Genomic DNA, 21076 nt, shown 5'->3' on the forward strand with positions numbered 1-21076 from the left:
ACTGACAATAACAGTAGCTGATGAGCTAAAAAAGAAATAAAATAAATTTCATAATGTTATAAGAAAGTTTATAAATTTGTGTTGGGCCACATTCAAAGCTGTCCTGGGCCACATGTGGCCTGCGGACCACAGATTGGACAAGCTTGGTTTAAAGGATAGAAAAATACAGTAAAATATAAAAACTTCAAAATATAAACATGTTAACATATAGAATAAAAACAATTTAATTTACATATGTTTTGATTCATGATTCTAGCTCATCTGAGATTTACTCATATCAACTTTAGATTATTTGATTTAGGTGTAAATTTATATTAGTTAATCATGTCTGTAAGATTTAGGAATGGAAACTTTCAATAGCCCTTGGATATATTGGTGTTTTTCTGTTAGGTGTGTGTGTGTATACACACACACACACACACACACACACACACACATATATATGAGTCATTAAATTAGGTGGATGGAATTTGAAACAAATATTTTACTATATTTCATTATCCAAAAAGAGTATATAGAACCAAATTGCTGCAGATGATAGGAAAGAGATTTTTACGATTATGGATCTTTAGAGGTTCAATCAAGACTTAAGAAAAGACACCCAACATTTGACAGGAGAATCTTCAGATCATTATTAGTCCTATGATGTCCTTCAGATCCTGAGAGCTAAGAAAATAACCTGACTCTAATGAGAGCTTGAAAGGTCTTTTTTTAAATATTGTTTAAGCTACAAATTATCATTAAATCTAGTCAACCCTGAAGTGATCTCCATCATTAGCAATCTACACAACTAAATAGACAAGGGAAGTTTCTGTTTATTTCTGAGGCATTTATTTTATTTTCTGTTATTTTGGTATTTACAGTACCTATAAGTTTTGGATTGTGTTTTTAAAAATCATTATGTAATTTGTTAGTCTTATTCATGGAAATTATTTTTTCAGGTTACATAAAATTCCAAAGGCAAGAGAGTTGAAATTTTCCATTCTTCCAACTCATCAGGCATTGGCTAGAAACTGCAACCTGAAGGAATATAAATTTCCAGACACTTCTAGCTTTCTGTAAATAAGGATGAAGTATCTCAGCCTAAGGATAGTCCGCTGAAGAAGAGTTGCATGTCCAAGCCTCTGGAGAGCAAAGCAGAAGCTTTCAGAAATTAAGAAGCACAGAGAAATTATGAAGGGGCTTGAGGAGATATGGGTGGAGCTCTGCACTGGACAAAGCTCTGCACGTTCACTGCGAGGATTCAGATATTAATGAAATAAATAAATGACGAATGCCCATCTTGCCGCTTTCATTAAACTTTTCAATAACCCGGAGCACTTCCACAATTCTGCAATAAACTTTGGGATATAGCATGATGTAAACAATATAGCTTCTAATTCACAAAAACTAGCTTTTGAAGACCAAATTGCCACCTAAAAGCAATGTAACCTTGACAAGTCATTAAATCTTTGGGATTCTCAGTCTAATTATCTGTTAAGTAGAACTACTGATGTCTACTTTATTCAATTCTTTAGTGAAACTATGTGACATAGTACTCCTAAGTGGTATTTGCATTTCCTAAACCCAAATCAAAAATTAATAAAGATTTTATTTCTTTCATAGCCTTTTTACACATCTACTCACTTAATAAATGAAAACAGTAAAGTTGATCATTGCTCCTCTTGAAAATGTTGGAGAACTATTGCACCGTATAAATATCTAACAAGATAGTATCATAAATTATTTCATGCCAATGGTCTTTTCTTTGCAACCCAGAATCTAAAACAGAGTAGAGTAAGCACCCAAAAACCAGTTTATCACTGATTTAGCTGTAGTTCTTCCTGCGATTCTGAGTGGACCAATCCAAATGTTTGCTACTGAAGGAATTCTGAGCCATGTTTTCCTCTGTTTCCATTATATATAACTATGACATATGAAGAACTCCAGAAAGAGGTTAGGTTGTTAGTAAATAATAGTTGAGTTACCAAAATGAGCAAGTGAATGTAGATTAGAGAAACTAACAATGGGTACATTTTAGTTACCCAGCCACTGTAATATGCAAAGGTTGATTAATGAGTGCACCTTCATGACATCCCACATAGGTTTGTCTTCTGCTATGCCTTGTTGAACAGCTTTCTCAGTGAGTTGAGGGAAGATAAATAGCCATGTTTATCAAATTTACCAAAGTCTCATGCTATGTAATGACAAGATAAATACTCAAGTAGAAACTAGGCAGTGGCCCCTCAGAATTATTTGAAATGAGTTGTTCAAGTCCTTCCTGTCTGTCAAAGTTACATTATTCACTCTACCTATCATTTTCAGTATCATTTTATTATAAAAAAGTCTCTTCCTCACAACTAACCATTTATAAACACAATTTCTCTCTTTCATCTTTTTCTAAGACATTTTTCTTCTCTTCCACCTGTATTCTCTATTCTGTAATGACTTTAGAAGGATCTTTTCAGAGACAAAACTTTTTTTTCCCTTTTTTCTCATTTCAGTTCCATAAACCACTTATCTACTATTTTCAACAGACAAACTAAAAACTTTAGGCAGTTGAAATTCCTCAGGTAAGGCTTATTTATCTGGTATATCTTATTTAGAGTTGAACTTCAATTAAAAATATTTCATGTGAATTTATAGTTAACTCACTCTCTATACAAATCTGTAAATCTTTCAAGAAAAGGCAGTATGTATTTTATCAGTATAATAATATTAATAACAGCTATCTTATATTAAGCACTTGCTAGCATGTGCTAATCATTTTTATTCACAGTTCTATAAAGTATATCCTGCTATTATACACAGCATATAGATGAGGAGATTGAGTGAGTATTCAATAAATGTGTGTTTAAATCATTATCTAATCTTATGCCATTAAGGAAGACAGCCTATATTCATCAATATAATAAAAATTATATTTATGACTTAATTTGAAAGTAACTTGGAAAGTATTTCTTACTGGCTATGACTGTCACAATTTGGCAATGTATTTCCTATAATATCACTCAGCCAGATGTATTTTTAAAAAGAAAATACTCATTGGTTTAGATGATTATCTGTCAGAATTTACTAATGGGACTCAGTTATAGCAGATAAAACTATGTTATAATAGCTCTTGTACATCAAAAAAAAGGAAAAGTGGGTTAGATAGATGGTAAAAGGCATGACTTTCAGAAACATGCATCTTTCTTTGTAGAAAGAAAACTGAGTATTGCTAACTGTAGAAAAGACTTCTTTTTAATAAAAGGAAAAATATAGAGAATTCTGTTAGTTTTCTAGTACTTTCCTTTTAGATGGCACTGACTCATATTCTCTGGGAATTTCCACTTGATGACTGATACTCACAGGGATGTGTCTGTCTCTTGCTGAAAGTGTTACAGTAATTACCCATTCCAGTGTGATTCCAACTGGAAAGGAAACTGACAGCTTCCACAGCAGCTTAGTCAGATGTCTCTGACATTTAGTCATTCATTTCAGACACGTGCATTTCTCAGGTATCCACCTGCATTCTCATTATTAACACAGAAACTCATTTTTATTTGATTATTAGTAAATAGGCTATCGAAAAAGCCAAATTGAGTAAATACATTGACCTGAATAAGCAAAACAAATGCATTTTGAAAATAAAAGAATAGTCATGCATTATTTGGTCTTGTGTATTTGATTCTCTGTATTCCTACACCTTTAATCTTGGCATAGAGAAGTAGTATAGAGAGACTGATTTTGAAGGTTAATAGACTGATGGTGTAATTATTCAATTTGGTTTATTATTGGAATTTAAGAATTACACTTGTATATTGTGCATGGATTTTTATTTTTTTTGTATTTAAAATATAACTGACATCAAGTGTTGAACATTTAATTGACCTATAATTAATCAGAGTGCTTTGTTCTTCTTTACCCTTTGGTTAGAGTTAACAAATCAAAAAATTTAAAATAATTCTTAATAATTTATTTTAATACTGTCAGTGCTTTACTGCTTCTCTGTCTTTATTCTTTTTTTAGAAAACATTTGTGAGAAAACTGCTAACTTGGAATTGCATCATCCCTAAATGCTCCAGTGCGAACTTGCCAAGGACAAGAACATTGGCCCAGACAATCATCCTACAGCCCTCCAAAGCTGGAAACAAATACCGATACCACACTACCATCCAACCAAGAAATGTCATGCAAATCTCATCAATCCTTGCAACACTGGACCTTTTCCTTTTCTTATCAAGACTTCTCAGTTTTTCCATATCCCTCCAGTTCTTACCATGTTAATAGGTTTGACCTTCAATCTGTGATCACCTGATGTTTCCTTCTGACCAGACTCAGGTCATGCATTCTCATTGTGTTGTTTTCCACCAAACATCACTACAACCCACCATTCTTTAAAAAATTACCATCAACGAAGCACAATGTGAGAAGAGATTCAAAAACATTGCAAGTATTCTGTCCCTCATCAAGTGTCCAGTTTTGTCATTCACTGATGACAACTATCTGAACCAACCACCACTCTGATGTTTAACATTGATGACTTGGTGGCTTGCTGAAAACAAAAGCCTTCCCTTATTTACCATTGATACTTACTCATATATTTATTTATGTATTGATTTCATATGACCATATGAATTTCTATTTCATGTAATGTTTTCCCTGATGTTCTAATACTTCAAATGTTGTCATTAGGAATCTCTTCTAGTTAACTTCTCTATCTTTCTGACAAGTCACCATGATTCTTTGAGCATTTCTTAGTTTTGACACAAGAAGGTGCTTCAGATTCACTTTGATGTTTGCTCACTTCAGCTCTGAAATTATTCATTTCTCCAAGATACTCTAGTCCATATGATATGGTACATACTCATATGTAATGTGAATATTATATATATACATACATATATAATAAACCAAGATTAATAAGCACATTTATATAGAAAACATAGCTATTAATATGATTATATGTGTGCATTTATATGTGTATATACTTTTTATATTTATTTATTCCTCTACACATTGAGAAACCTGTCACTATGACCTATTTACTTGTTTGTTTAATAAAACCAATATTTTAACCATGGCGGAATAACAGCTGTCTTCCCCAGCCTCAGGTGCACTCTACCCCCTACCATGGCTATCTGACAATATCTTCTCAGCCTTGCATGCACATCCCAAACTCCCTCAATTTTTGTGGCCACCAGACATGGTGCTACCCAACAAAAAGGGAAGGGCAAAATTTATTTCTAAAGTAAGAGGAGCAGAAAAGACCACATAAGTGGGAAGAGATAGTCATATTCTATATATGTTTTTAGCAAAGATGACAGAATTTTCTGATAAATTAAATGCATGTTGAAAGAATAGTCAAGAATGACTCAGAGACTTTGGCTTGAGTAAGTGGTTGACTAAATTGTCATTGATTATAACTGGAAATATTGTCAGAGAAAGATATTTGCATGAATTGAAAATTAAAAACTCCTTTTTGTACATATTGAGATTAAAATGCCAAAACAGAATAATAGAACAGGCAGTCAGATAAGTGAGTCTGGACTTTAGGTAGGAAGCCAAGATAAAAGATATAAATTGATACTCAACATTATGTAGATGATATTTAACAACAGGGATTAGATCATTTCACCAAAGGAATAACTGAACACAGACAGAAAAATATTTTAAAAAATGGTTAAATATTAGTGAAAGGACAATTAATATCTATTTTTTTGTGGTTATAATGAAAGTTTTTTTCATTGTGGCACTATTTACAATAGCAAGGACTTGGAACCAATGCAAATGCCCATAATGATAGATTGGATAAAGAAAATGTGGCACATGCACACCATGGAATACTATGCAGCCATAAAAAAAGGATGAGTTCATGTCCTTTGTAGGGACATGGATGAAGCTGGAAACCATGATTCTCGGCAAACTGACACAAGACCAGAAAACCAAACACTGCATGTTCTCACTCATAAGTGAGTGTTGAACAGTGAGAACACATGGACACAGGGAGGGGAACATCACACGGTCTGGTCTGTTGTGGAGTGAGGGGCTAGGGAAGTGATAGCAGTGGTGGGGATGTTGGGGAGGGATAACACTAGGAGAAATATCTAATGTAGGTGAAGGGGGGATGGAGACAGCAAACCACCATGGCATGTGTGTACCTATGCAACAATCCTGCAAGATCTGCACATGTACCCCAGAACTTAAAGTATAATAAAAAAAGTAGCAAGAGGAAATATGATGTGAATAATTTAAAATTGTAAGAATACACAAATCATGCAATATTTTACTGTATTGAAGAGCAGTGTGTGAGCTCCAAATAATATGGGTGTTTCTTAATAAGAACAAATGCTATTACAGCAACACAATGGTGGTGAGTCAATAGAACCACTCAAAGGTATAAAACTGATGAAACTGGATAAATAAAATGTGGAGTTAAGTCCGTTCATAGGAATGCACATAGATTTTTTACCTTATATTGGAATATGGAAAGTGTATCTATTGTAAATATGAAGCCAGAGAGAGAACATGTATCTAAATGCAGGTGAGTTAATGAATTTGTAGATATGGTGAAAAAATTCTCTTTTTATTTTTAAATGTACTTAGAGTCAAAAATCAGCTAAGAATGGGGAAAGGAAATGTTTTGGATTAATATTAATAAAAAGGATGAAAAATGTAATAACCTTCTCAGGGTGAGCACAGGATCTATAAAAACACAACAGTATTTTAGGAGAGATGTGAGAATGCACTTGAAGTTGTAATGTCCTCTCCAAAAAATATTTCCTTCATGCCTTCCCTGTGACACCTGGAATTTAAAGTCAGAAAAGCATTATATGTGTGTCCAGTTCGAAAAGCAGAGAGGGAAAAAAGTATAAAACTAGGATTGGGGATTATGACACATTAAATTCTTTAGAAATAAAGGTATGGATCAGGATGATTTGTTCAAGACTCTAATTTTAATTTTGAACTCTAAGTCAGGTAAAAATGGATTTTAATATTCATAGTATATGGTAGACCCAGAAAGTATAAGCTTCAGCATATGAGAATGCCCAATGTGGTTGAAAATTGTGGGACTATGAGTTCCAGACGATTGGGCTAAGAAGATAGTAGAATCTAATAAGAGGAATAGTTTGAAATTTACATTTTTGAGATGGTTCAATCATTGATAATATTCAACATGGTTGTGACTCCAGGTGTCACAGGGAAGGCATGAAGGAAATATTTTTTGGAGAGGACAGAACAAGGCCAAATAACTGACGCACTAAACTAAGTCAGGTTCTGAGACTGCTGTGAAGGATGACTTGGTTCAAAAGCTGATCTTTCTTCAATGCATATTCTGCAAACAGTAAATACAAGGGATAAGAAAGTAATTGAGTAAACACAGATTCCTATCTTTTAATTCTTTAAAGAAGTGACCTAAATGTGATAGACGTTTTGCCTAATAATTTAGATGAGTTGAAAGCTGCTACCTTTTATAGAAATAAAACAAGGACTGCCTTTGTCAATACTTTAGAATATTTTAAAGAAATAGATTCCTTTGTGTTCTTTACATACACATATGCACACTTTGTAATTTTTTTATAGCAGATGTATACACTTCTAGCAGGAAGGGCCTAGGTAAACACTGAAACTACCAGGAATTTTGATATAAGTAATCATGGACAGCAAGATGGATTTAGAAGCTAAAATTCTCATTGACTAAAAAAGAGTGATGTACCTCAAATAGATGACTGCAATAAGAAATTGTAGCAGCTGGTAATATTTGACTGCTTGGATTTTGAAGGTACTGGGAAATGATGGTGGTGATAAGGATCTGTGAAAACATCTGTCCTACATTCGTCCTTAGCAGTAGAGAGGGTTAGGAAGAAAATGTAGCATTAATTTCATAGTCCTGCAGGTAAAATAATTCCTTCAGGATAGAAACAAAAACGAACAAAAAATTTTTTTTCTAAAAGTGTTTGGTTTCAACTGGGGGAATTTTAGGGAAGCAGTAATTTATCTGACGATGTAATGTTAATTTCCATCAATGAATTTGGAGTTACCAGAAAGATGTAAGAGTTTGAATCAGATGAGAGGGTTTATAGAGTCTTATGGGAGGTGAGAACACAGATGTGGAGTAGTAAGTTCTATGTTGACCCAGGCAAGTAAAAATATACATTATTACAAAATTAAACCTGGTTTAGAAAGAGGTGGATAATTGGACCTATTTATATCTTCCTACATAGGAATAGTCATCTCTCTAGGAAGCGGTTATAAAGAGATGATTAATGTTGGGTTGGAATCTCTTAGCCAGAACAAGGAGGGGCTGTTGGGCCTCCATTTTTATCCCTACTAAAGGCAGCACTGCTCTGAATAAAACCTTGTGTTGCCAGGAGTACCATTTAGAACTATGACTCTGATGATGCTACTCTTCATTTATTCCTTATAATACTCCCAGACTTTATTTTCTATTTTTAATTATCCTGAGGTATGACCTATTTAATGCCATGTTGACCTTTAATTAGCATGAATATCACAGCACTGTGTAGTCTCAGAGATACTTAGTTCTAAGTGACTTGAGTAACACTTGCATAGAATTCAAGGTTCGATTGCTATTTCTACTCCATGCAGATTGCCTTGTAACATAGAAAAGAGGAGTGCTGAAATCATTTAAAATACAGACTCAGTAACCATGGTATTTTAAGGAACTAAAGGAAAGGGGGGGAAAACATTTATTTTAAATTATCTATTTTCACTTTCTAGAATTTACTATATAGTATAAGACTTTCTATCTTTAGCTTTTATAAATAGAAACTTAAAGGAATTCTGTTCTCCATATGAGGTGATATATTGCAAAAGAACAAAGCACCACCAAGCAGTAACAGATTGAATTTGGCAAAGCAAAACATACTTAGAATCATTGGGTTTCTTCTCAGTCAAGGTAGATTTAATGATGACTCATTTAAATATTTATTTAATGTATAATTTTCAATTTAGGAAATGCATCTTTTCCATCTTTATTGATTATGACTGCACTTTAAAACATATACAAAGCACCTTGACCCATACAAAACACTGACAATAAAAATAAATACCCCATTAGTTACAGTTTTCTTACATAAACAGAGTTTATAATCCAAGAACATTGCAATTTGCACAGAGGTTTCAGGAGAAAGTCCCATGGAAATTACTATGTCCTTGTGTAGATGAACATGACACAAAAATCACATTATTTTACCTTGCTGTATAAATGGACTTCATAACCATAAACCATTTGTTGGCTGGCCTCTTTATCTTTGCTCGAAAATGTTTTCCTGTTTAGAACTTAAATTTTAAATTTACCATGTTTATTATCTTCTGCCAACTTTTCTAATCTTTTGAACTCCTGTTTCATCCAGTATTTTATTTTTAATCTAAATAACTGCAATGTATATGTGTGTTTGGGCAGGATTTATAGAACTGGCTAGGGAAGTTTCTCTTTCAATCTTATCAGTTCAAAAAGTTGGGTCGATTCTATTTCTTACAGTCATTACAAGAGGTATTTTGGTATACTTTTTGAAGCTGAGAAGAACATTTTAATGTTTTTACTATAAAAATTCCTTTTTACTGAAAATGAGCAAGAAGCAACATTGGGCACTAAAAATACACAATTCTGATGCTATTTGTTTATAATAGAGCTAGACAACATTTGAGAGAGAGTGTGTGTGTGTGTAGGTGACATTAGACAGTTATCAAATAAATATTTAATGACACAGACAAAGTTATATGCCACAAGTGAGAAATAGGGTTTCACTGGGTTTACCACCCAAATTTTAACCTCAAGTCATGGTTTTCACATTTGTTTATCCTCGTTTTGCCATAAATCCATCTAGATCATACTTTCTGACCTCTTTTCTTATGAACAGTAATATTAATCATTGTTTAACATATTTTGCCAAATTAGTGAAAGGAGAATTTCAATAAAATTAGGTAGGAAAATAATAGATTGAATGGAGCTAATTTAGTTGTTTTTTAATGAAATGACAGATAAGACATCTTTCCTCAATTAGTTCTGTTTCTTGGAATCATTCAGAGCAGTGTACTGGTGAAGCTGATGAGGGAATGTGTTCTCTTTCTGGGTCCACCAGGGGGTGTAGTTTTGAGGGCAAAAACTTTCCAGCGCCATGCCCCCCTCCAATCTCTCTCCATCCGGGAGATTTAACACTTTATTTTTATATTTCGTGGGGCAGGAAGAAACTAAAAGACAATCACTCCAGCAGAAGTTCTAAGAAACTCCTTTCATCACCCAGGGGATTTAGAGAAGGTGGCAGTTCCTCCCAGGTTACAAGTCCCCTTCTTCCACACCCCTTTGGACTCCATGTTTGGGTCCCTATCCATGAACACTCCCTTTGTGGAAGCTGCTTTCCTCTCCTGAATTCCGTCTGTCTAAATTCTCTCACTCAGTGTGAGAGTTTGCTGTTTCTCTCTCCTTCTGTTTCTATTTCGCTCTCTAAATAAATCACTTTCTACAAACACTTTTAAATGTGGCGTTTACTGTGCACTGCGCCGTGGTCCCTCTCTCATTCTTAAGAGGGCAAAAAACCAAAAACCTAAAAAAACTCCTCTCAGGAAAGCTAAGAACACCCTAAACCCCTAAACCCCAATATTACATAATGGCGAGCCAGCCAGGAGAGTACAGGCAGGAAAGGGGTACAGCCAGAAGAGGGGTACAGCCAGAAAAGAGGAACAGCCAGAGTAAAAAACTTCGAAAACATAAGTAAAAATGGCCCCATTATGTTTTGTCTCTTTAAAAACACCTTAAGGGGCCGCAGCCTTCTGTGGGAAACCAAAGCAGTGCTAAGCCATGGTGGGTACAAGCCAGCAGAAATTAAAAGCACAGTTTGTTTTTACCTCCCAATTTTCATTCTGCTTTCCCTCTCCTTCTCTATCCTTACAGCATGGCAGTGCCACTTACTTGACATGGTCCCATAGGTTGCTTTGTCTAGGGTAGATATAAGGTTGTATGACTTGCATATTATATGAAGTAATATGGAAGAAAAATGCTGTTGATTTTTAAAGTTATGCACTAAAAAATGGAAAGGGTTGCTTTAGCTTTACACTAGAATGTAGAAACCTACAAAGAACACGGTTTTCATTATAATGAGAAGTCTATAGAATACACAAAATCATAACTTGTTTTGAACCTATCACAGATATGTTCATAGGAACATGAACTAGCCTGAAATCTAAACAAAGAAACATAAACAGATGCCTCTTAGGAGATACAAGACACAAGCACCAGTAATTTGTAGCAGCACTGAAAGTGGGAAGATGGGGTCTCAATATGAGCAGGCAAGAAGAATTTAGGAAAAAGATAAATGAATTGCTGAAGAATGAGTGCAGGCCTAGGTGGCAGTATAGAGCCTTGGGAGCCACAGACCGCCAGGAAGGAATTCACATCCAGTTGTAGGTTCTCCCATGTGAAAAAGACTGAGAGCAGAGGGAGAGATTTGAGATTCTTCCTTTCCATGGAGAGCCTGGATGGAAATGGCCAGTACTAGAAGAAAAGCATGAAGCTCCATCAGGTTTCCTCTCCTCCAAGGAACAAAAAGCCTCAGAGCCCAGGGAAAGGACAGCAAAGGCTTGTTGCCAGCTAGAGTACAGGGATAACACTCTGCCTGAGAAATATGTATTGCCAAATACAAAAAACCTAGTTGGAGATTTTCCACTGCTGGGAGAGGAGCCGAGTTATCGAGGAAGCACATTCTTAAGAACAAAGGAAAAGATTCTGCCTCAGTCTAAGGATGAACCTGGGTGAAAGAGACCACCCTGTTCCCTGCTCTCAGGCTACTAGGTGCTAAGTAATAAACCACACCTGGTAATAGAGTGAGGATGCAGCATCTCCGAAACTCGGAAACACAGGAAACAAGGTGCCAGATATTCAGAAAAGCCTTTCAGCAAACTGACCCTTATTAAAAGCACAGGGTAATTTCAGAGTAATTTGAAACCAGTGGTAAGCAAAGACCAATAGAAGTGAATCCATCTCAACTCCTGATTGAATTGACTCATCTCCCCCACACTAAAGAGCAAACGTGCCTGTTTTCAGAAATAAATACTGTTTACCCCAGAATCTACATCTCAACAAATGACTCTAACAATCAATCAGATATCATAATACACGCATGCAAAAGTGAGAAATAACAACACACTGTCAAGAGACAAACCAATCAATAAGATTAGAATCAGATATGACTCAGGCATCCAGACTACAAGAAAGCGATTATAAAATAACTATGACTGATATGTTAAATGCTCTAGTTGAAAAAGGTGGGCAACCATACACTATCAGGAAATGTTAGCAGAGATGAAAATAAGTTGTCCTGTTGGGAATAGAAAAGTTTACAGACAAAGAGTGTTATTGTCCGGCTCATCATTACTCAACAAAGAACCCATGAACTTGAAGATCTGTCATAAAAGCTTCTCAAATTAAAGCAACACAAAGTGAAAAAAAAACAGTAAAAAAGGAGAATATAGCACTGAAGATCTATCAGAATGACTAATCTGTCTGTGACTGGGCTCTGAGAAAAAGATTCAAGACAGAATAAATAATTGAAGAAGCCATGACCAGGAATTTTTCAAAAATAAAGCAAGACACCAAACCATGACAAAAGAAGCTCAAATAACACAAAGTAGGAGAAATGCACCTCTTACCACCAACCTCCCCAATCCAGATACTTAGAACCTGCATTTTCAAACTGATGAAAACGAAGAATAACTAAAGTTCATCATCACTGGTCATTAGAGAAATGCAAATCAAAACCGCATTGAGATAACATCTCACGCCAGTTAGAATGGTCATCATTAAACAATCTGGAGACAACAGATACAAGATATGATGCAGAGAAATAGGAAGACTCTTACACTGTTGGTGGGAGTGCAAATTAGTGCAATCATTGTGGAAGACAGAGTGGCAATTCCTCAAGGTTCTAGAACTAGAAATACCATTTGACCCAGCAATCCCATTCCTGGGTATATACCCAAGGATTATTAATCATTCTGTTATAAAGACACGTGCACACATATGCTCATAGCAGCAATGTTTACAATAGCAAGGACCTGGAACCAACCCAAATGCCCATCAATGATATACTGGATAAAGAAAATGTGGCACATATACAACATGGTATACTATGCAGCCATAAAAAAGGGTGAGTTTTTGTCCTTTGCAGTGACATGGATGAAACTAGAAACCATCTTTCTCAGCAAACTGGCTCATGAACAGAAAACCAAACGCTGCATGTTCTCCCTCATAAGTAGGTGTCAAACAATTAGAACACATGGACACAGGGAGGTGAACGTCACACACCTGGGCCTGTTGAGGGTTAGGGGGAGCTAAGGGAGGGATAGCAGGGGATGGGGAGATTGGGGAGGGATAACATTAAGAGAAATACCTAATGTAGATGACAGCGGGGATGGATGCAGCGAACTACCATGGCAAGTGTATATCTATGTGAAACTCCTGCACAATCTGTATATGTGCCCTAGAACCTAAAGTATACTAAAAAATCGCAAATATTTTTTCAAATGTACTTTTGACAGTGCCTGGAACTGGTGCTCAAGTATTTGTTGAATTATAAATGAATATCTTATCTATTCCAAAACTTATATTCTAAGTTAGATTTAAATTACATTTAAATATTGCAGAATTACATGGAAGTCTATTATTTCAACCAGTTACCATTTGTCTGCATGCGTTTTCCCCCAAAGAAATCACCTGTAATTAATTAGTTTCTTTATGCTATGGATATATTTTGTATTTATTTCAATGTTGTATAATATTTCTATTTTCTACAAATTTTGTCGGTTTTCGATGTATAGGAAATATAATTCAGATACACATGAAGAAAATGTGCTTTAGAACAATTCTGTAGTTACAAAATGTAATGCATTTGAATGGAATCTGGAAATTATAGTTTCAGTTCTCCCTACCTGATTTTGATGCATTTGGAATGTATAGGTAACTTGTTGAATATCTACTCTCCCAGATAAAATATTTGGTTCTTTTTATCCTTCTTTCTCTAGTCTACTTTTCTTCAGACAACAAAAACAATATATTTTCAAGCTACTCTTATTATTACATAGAAAAGAATAATCTTTCTGCATGATTTCAGTGTAAGATAATAGCTAGTATCTTACTGTATCTTCCAACGATGTAAATCATAGAAAACAAGACAGTTCATTTTATTTCTATTTGTAAATTTGGTTTGCTTTATTACTTTTTCAAATGTTTAATTTCATCATAGTCATAGCACACTGTCTAATCAAAATTTATTTTTCTTTTGAAATTTATGACAAAAAGACAAAATTACAATGAAAATATTGTGCCATGATTAATAAGTTTCATGCAACCACTATGGAATCACATACGTAAAAAAAGTCCTGGTACACGTATCTATGCAATGATTCCATTACATTCAAATCATTGTTATCATTTAGAGTCATTAGAGTAGGAAGAAAGTATCTGAAATTATTAATTACTCTAGATTATGCATATAGTGTATCATTTATGATATATTGGCCTGGTCGCGTGTAAAACATATCAACTAAGAACTAGTAATTCAGTGGCATCATAACTTAAGCTAAGTTTATATCACTTGCCAACTTTTGCTGCTCTGATTATAATAGCATAAAATAATTTATTTTATGTGACTCAAATCATTTACATAAACATACCAATTTCATATTTTTTGCTATAATACACCATTGCTTATATTCATATAGTAGTTCAGTGTCTCAAAGTCCTTATTTCTTTCATCAGGGTTACAGCAATCAGAGTTTAGTAAAAACTATGAGCCTGTAAAATGTAGTTACTGTTTTCTAGCCTAATTATTTTGTCACCTCTAAACCCACATTATGTCATGGGAATGATAAATTGTGTGGATGGAATTTGAATTTATAGTGCAGTGTTATTGGTAAACTAGAATAAAGTAAAGTATCCATTACCATATCATCAATTACCTGACAACTAAGTGATATATTAGCCAACAGACAAAAAGAATCCGACTCAATTTTCTGTATTTCTGGCAATTATTTCAATTTTTCCAGAAATAAATTAATGTAAAGGGGAAATTGCATTGTTAATATGTACGTGATAAAATGATGTGTTAATGTCATGAATTCATGTATGAAATCTAGATGAATTTTTATTTATTTGAAAATCATAAGATTTGTTTATTTTATCATAAACTAAGATGATACAAACCTAAAAATAGAATGCTTCTGATCAGTTACATATTTAAAAGGAAGGCATTCAAAAAAATGTTAAATATTTCCTTGGACTCTCTTTCAAACATCACCCCAAGAGAATAAACTCAGAATATAAATGAAAACTCATTCTACTAATGTCAGCTAGTACCTTTGTTTACAGTCTTTATTTTTATTTTAGTGATCATTCATCCATTATAGTAAAGGTGATGTTTTAGTTAAAGTAAAATCATCAGTCACATTAATAGTGATTTTCAAAGTTAATTATTTATAGTTATCTCTATTTTCATAGAAACTGTTATTAAAAAAATAGACTAAATGATAAATAATCTCATAAAATGCTAAATTTTAAATAAGGACTTGAAGCTTTGTTTAGTGAATCTGACCACAATTTTTTTATTTCTCTTTTTCTTTTTTTTTTTTTTTTGTTATGCTTAAAATAATTGGTTCTTCTAAAACACAACTATCTAACAAGAAATAGTGGTTTGTGCAGGAACATTTCCAGCACCCCTTGTGTAACCTATTTGCTGGTGAGCACACTAACTTTTAATGATTACAAAATACAAGTCACTAAAAATAATCCTTAGAGGGATATATACATTTTATAAAGCAAGTCATGGCAAATCAATCACACATATTTATTAGATAGATGTAATATCCTCAGGTTGTGGAAAACAGAAAGATAAAATATCTTAGTTCATTCTGGCTGCTATAACAACATACCACAGACTGGATGGGTGATGAAAACAGAAATTAATTTCTTAGTTCTAAAGGCCAAAATTCTGAAATCAGGGTGCCAGGATGATTGGGTTCAGGTGAGGACCCTCTTCGGGGTTGCTGACTTTCAACTTGATGTGTACTCATATGGTAGAAAAGACTACTAGATTGCTCTCTGGAATCTAATTTATAAGGGCACTAATTCTATTTATGGGGGCTCTACTCTCATGACCTAACTACCTTCTGAAGTCCCCACCTCCTAACACTATCACACTGAGTTGTTAGGATTTCAACACATTAATTTTGGGGAAACACTAGCCCTCAGTCCGTTGTATATAATATCCACTCATTTTAACAGAAATGTTTACAGATTACTGTATCTTTGTATCTAAGAAAAGAATACTAGCTAGAAAATAAGTATTACAGACTCTATTTGGCTGAATGGCTCCACAAATTATATTAATTTTAAAGTATTTTATCTTTCTATCCATATAATTATGACAAGTGAAAAAAAATGAAAAAACATCACATTTAGCTATAAAACATTATACAAAGTGTCTTAGTGTTTAGGCTTATATCAGTCTATTAGCAGTTCTTATAAATATCAAAATATGTTTAATTTTCAGATGTCACAAATCTGAGATGAATAATTCATGTAATATATGTAATCAAATATAATTCTTGATATTAATGATAATTTATAGAATTTAGTTTCATAAAATAAATTGCTAGAAAACATGAATAATTGACTACAAATGCTTTATAGATCAACTTAAAAGTAAAAGAAATCTTGGGGCTGTATTCATGAAAACAGAGTTTACAGATCCAGGAAAGTAGTATTATAATTTTACTCGTCTCTGTAATAACCAAATTCAAGAGTTTCTGCTTGGTATGAATATGTTACATAAACAGATAAATTTTAGTATATTTCCAGCTCAGGTGACTAGGGTGATGAACTATCTGGTTAGCAGATTGTTTGCAGAATTGTTCAAGAAAAGTTGAAAGTCTTCCAGAGAGAGGAAAGAATGAAGTTATAAGCTGATTTTGGATACTTGAATTTCAAATATGCAGATGAAGAATTCTATAAACTCAAGGTTTTCCAGAATAATCAAAATAAACGATTGGTTCAAAGAGGTTTTTCATGATCCACCACACCAAATAATTCACTCTTCTTATTTTTTGTCATGAAAATCTATGATTTTTCCTCACAGAATGTATAATTATTTGTAATTATGTGTCATATATGGGTATGAGAAGTTAAATTTTATTTTAACTGGTGGCTCTAGCATTAGCATAGGCAGTGGTTTGGCTTGGTTTGGTTTGGTGAGGAGGAGGGAAAGAGCTAAGCCAGGTGATCCTAAGGACCTGACTGGAACTCATCTCGAAAGAAGACTGACACATTACTCTTCACTGATCAAGGAAAGGAATTTGCTTTGGCAACCAAGGGAGGGTAGGGGAAGACTGAAAGATGATGACAGAAGACAAAGACCTGATATGTGAAGGGTCAGCGAGAAAGACCAATAGCAGCAGACAAAAGGATTTGAATATGATACGTGTGAAATCTCATTTCATAAAAAATAGTATACTATATGGTGAGAGTGACCCAACATAAAACACATTAACATGTATTAATTTTAATACAAACTTTTTAAAATTAGTTTTGAAAGTATTGCCAAGAAAATAGCAAGACCACAGGAGTTATGCATAAGTTACATAAGGCAAGAACACAGAAATCACAAAGGTAAGTTGGAAGGAAGATGTATTCTCTCTAGGAGTATCTGCCATTATCTAGCATTCAAAAGATTGTATGTTAAGGACCCGCTGATCAGGGGATGAGACACAATTGCAGAGGCCTGAGCCAAATGTGAGATGGGACAAAAATCCCTGCCTGAATTCTTCAAGACCCCTCAAAGGAGAACTTTAGTGGCTGAAATGGGCAAAGCAAAAACAAACAAGCATTGCAATTAGATAGGGTTGGTTTGACCTCTGACTTTGATGAAGAAAAACAACACAAAACAGAAACATCTCTCATGAAAATTGCCAGCTGTAAATTAACAATCACTTGAGCAAGAAGTGATTTACCTGCGTGAACTAAAAAATCCAAGGAGAAACCTGCAACACTATAATTTTAAAATGTAATTTTGGGACTCAAGATGGCCCTGTGAGAACAACCCAGGATTGGAGTTCTCGTGTCTGCAGAGAGGTGAGTCTGAGCTGCATTTCCAGACTGATCTTTGTTGCTCATGGAACGGGGAAATTCCCAAGTGAAGAGGAGACGCGGGACGCCAGGCAGATATTCCGCCTGGCGAAGCCGAAGCCGGCAGCCGGGGTGGCGGCGGCCAGCCCTACCCAGCGCTCCCCACAGGGCGCACTTGTCCGGGTGCCCCGTTGAACCGGCAACTAGAGACTTGAGAGGGCTGGACTTGAGACTGAGCTAGACTTGAACAGTGGGCCAGCCCAGGGGATTGCAGGAACAGAGCGTTAGGATTGGCCCAGTGGGACGAACAAAACCGCGATTTCAAACAAGCCCCGTGCAGACGGCCGGAGACGCTCTGAGGGGGAGGGGCGGCCACCATTACCGAGGTAACCCGCCCCAACTGAGATACACACCCATTGCTGACGCAGCCAGCCGTTGCCAAGGCAACCCGTCCCTACTGAGATACACGCCCACTGCTGACGCAGCCAGCCATCGCCGAGGCTAACCACTACAACAGAGAGACTCCGCCGCAGGGCGTGGCGGAGAACAGCAGAACAGCGGAGCCAGGGCGAGCCTCACAACAGCAGGGCGGAGCCTCGGCAGGCAAACAGTGGCTAGTCTGCGTCCTAGCTGGGCAGGACCTCAACGGACATCCAAAAATAAAGCCCAAACCCCTCAACACAGCATTCGAGAAAAAAAAAGGGTTTTTTTAATGAGCTCTGTTGCAGCAGAATCAAACATAGCAGCCTAACAGCCCTGAATGAACAACAGAGCTCACAGCTCAGCAATTAAACCCCTATAAAGTACAAACTGTCTCCTCAAGCAGCTCCCTGACCCCTCTATATCCAAAAGACTGACATTAGGCAGGCACCATCCTGGGACAAAGATAGCAGAAAAAGAAACTGGTAGCATCCCTCGCTGTGCCACATCTGCTAGAGGTGCACCCCAGACAAGCAGGGTCTGGAGCGGACCTCAGCACTCGTACAGCGAAGGGGCTAGACTGGTAGAAGGAAAACCAAGCAACAGAAATACTTCATCATCAACATTCAGGGTGTCCACTCAGAGACCCAATCGAAAAGTCAGCAACTACGCAGACGACCAGCGGACAAATCCGCAAAGATGGGAAGAAACCAGCGCAAAAAGGAGGAAAACACGCGAAACCAGAACACCTCGCCTCCTAGAAAGGACCAAAACTCCTCACCAGCAAGGGAACAAAGCTGGACAGAGAATGACTGTGACGAAATGACGGAATTAGACTTCAGAAGATGGATAATGAGAAACTTTGGTGAGCTAAAAGATCATGTATTAAATCAATGCAAAGAAACTAAGAACCTTGAGAAAAGATTTGAAAAAAGATTTGAGGAAATGATAACAAGAATGGATAACTTAGAGAGGAATATGAATGAATTAAAGGAGCTGAGAAACACAATACGAGAACTTCGCGAAGCATGCACAAGTTTCAATAGCCAAATTGACCAAGCAGAAGAAAGAATATCTGAAGTCGAAGACCAACTCAATGAAATAAAATGAGAAACCAAGATTAGAGAAAAAAGCGCAAAAAGGAATGAACAAAGTCTCCAAGAAATGTGGGACTATGTGAAAAGACCTAACCTACGTTTGATAGGTGTACCAGAAGGGGACGAAGAGAATGAATCCAAGCTGGAAAATACTCTTCAGGACATCATCCAGGAAAATTTCCCCCACCTAGCAAGACAGGCCAACACTCAATTGCAGGAAATTCAGAGAACACCACAAAGATATTCCGCAAGAAGAGCAACCCCAAGGCACATAATCGTCAGATTCAATAGGGCTGAAATAAAGGAGAGAATACTAAGGGCAGCCAGAGAGAAAGGTCGGGTCACCCACAAAGGGAAGCCCATCAGACTCACAGCAGATCTCTCGGCAGAAACACTACAAGCCAGAAGAGAGTGGGGGCCAATATTCAACATTCTTAAAGAAAAGAACTTTCAACCCAGAATTTCATATCCAGCCAAATTGAGCTTCAGAAGTGAAGGAAAAATAAAATCCTTTGTGAACAAGCAAGTACTCAGAGATTTTGTCACCACCAGGCCTGCTTTACAAGAGCTCCTAAAAGAGGCACTACACATAGAAAGGATCAATCAGTACCAGCCATTCCAAAATCACACTGAATGCTAAAGAGCATCAACATAATGAAGAATCTACAACAACTAACAGGCAAAACAGCCACTTAGCATCAAAATGGCAGTATCAAATTCACACATAACAATATTAACCCTAAATGTAAATGAACTAAATGCACCAATCAAAAGACACAGACTGGCAAATTGGATAAAAAGCCAAAACCCATCAGTGTGCTGTATCCAGGAAACCCATCTCACATGCAAGGATACACAAAGGCTCAAAATAAAGGGATGGAGGAAGATTTACCAAGCAAATGGAAAGCAAAAAAAAGCAGGAGTTGCAATTCTCATCTCCGATAAAATAGACTTTAAAGCAACAAAGATCAAAAGAGACAAAGAAGGCCATTACATAATGGTAAAAGGATTGATACAACAAGAAGAGCTAACGATCCTAAACATATATGGACCCAATGCAGGAGCACCCAGATACATAAGACAAGTTCTTAAGGACTTACAAAAGGACTTAGACTCTCACACAATAATAGTGGGAGACTTTAACACTCCACTGTCAATACTAGACAGATCTACCAGACAAAAAATCAACAAGGATATCCAGGGCTTGAACTCAGACCTGGAGCAAGCAAACCTGATAGACATTTACAGAACTCTCCACCCCAAATCCACAGAATACACATTCTTCTCAGCACCACATCACACCTACTCTAAAATTGACCACATAATTGGAAATAAAGCACTGCTCAACAAATGGAAAACAACTGAAATCATAACAAACAGCCTCTCAGACCATAGTGCAATCAAGTTAGAACTCAGAATTCAGAAACAGACCCAGAACCGCACAGCTTCATGGAAACTGAAC

Source organism: Callithrix jacchus, chromosome 3 (assembly GCF_049354715.1).
Source record: "Callithrix jacchus isolate 240 chromosome 3, calJac240_pri, whole genome shotgun sequence".
In the NCBI taxonomy this organism is placed as follows: Eukaryota; Metazoa; Chordata; class Mammalia; order Primates; family Cebidae; genus Callithrix; species Callithrix jacchus.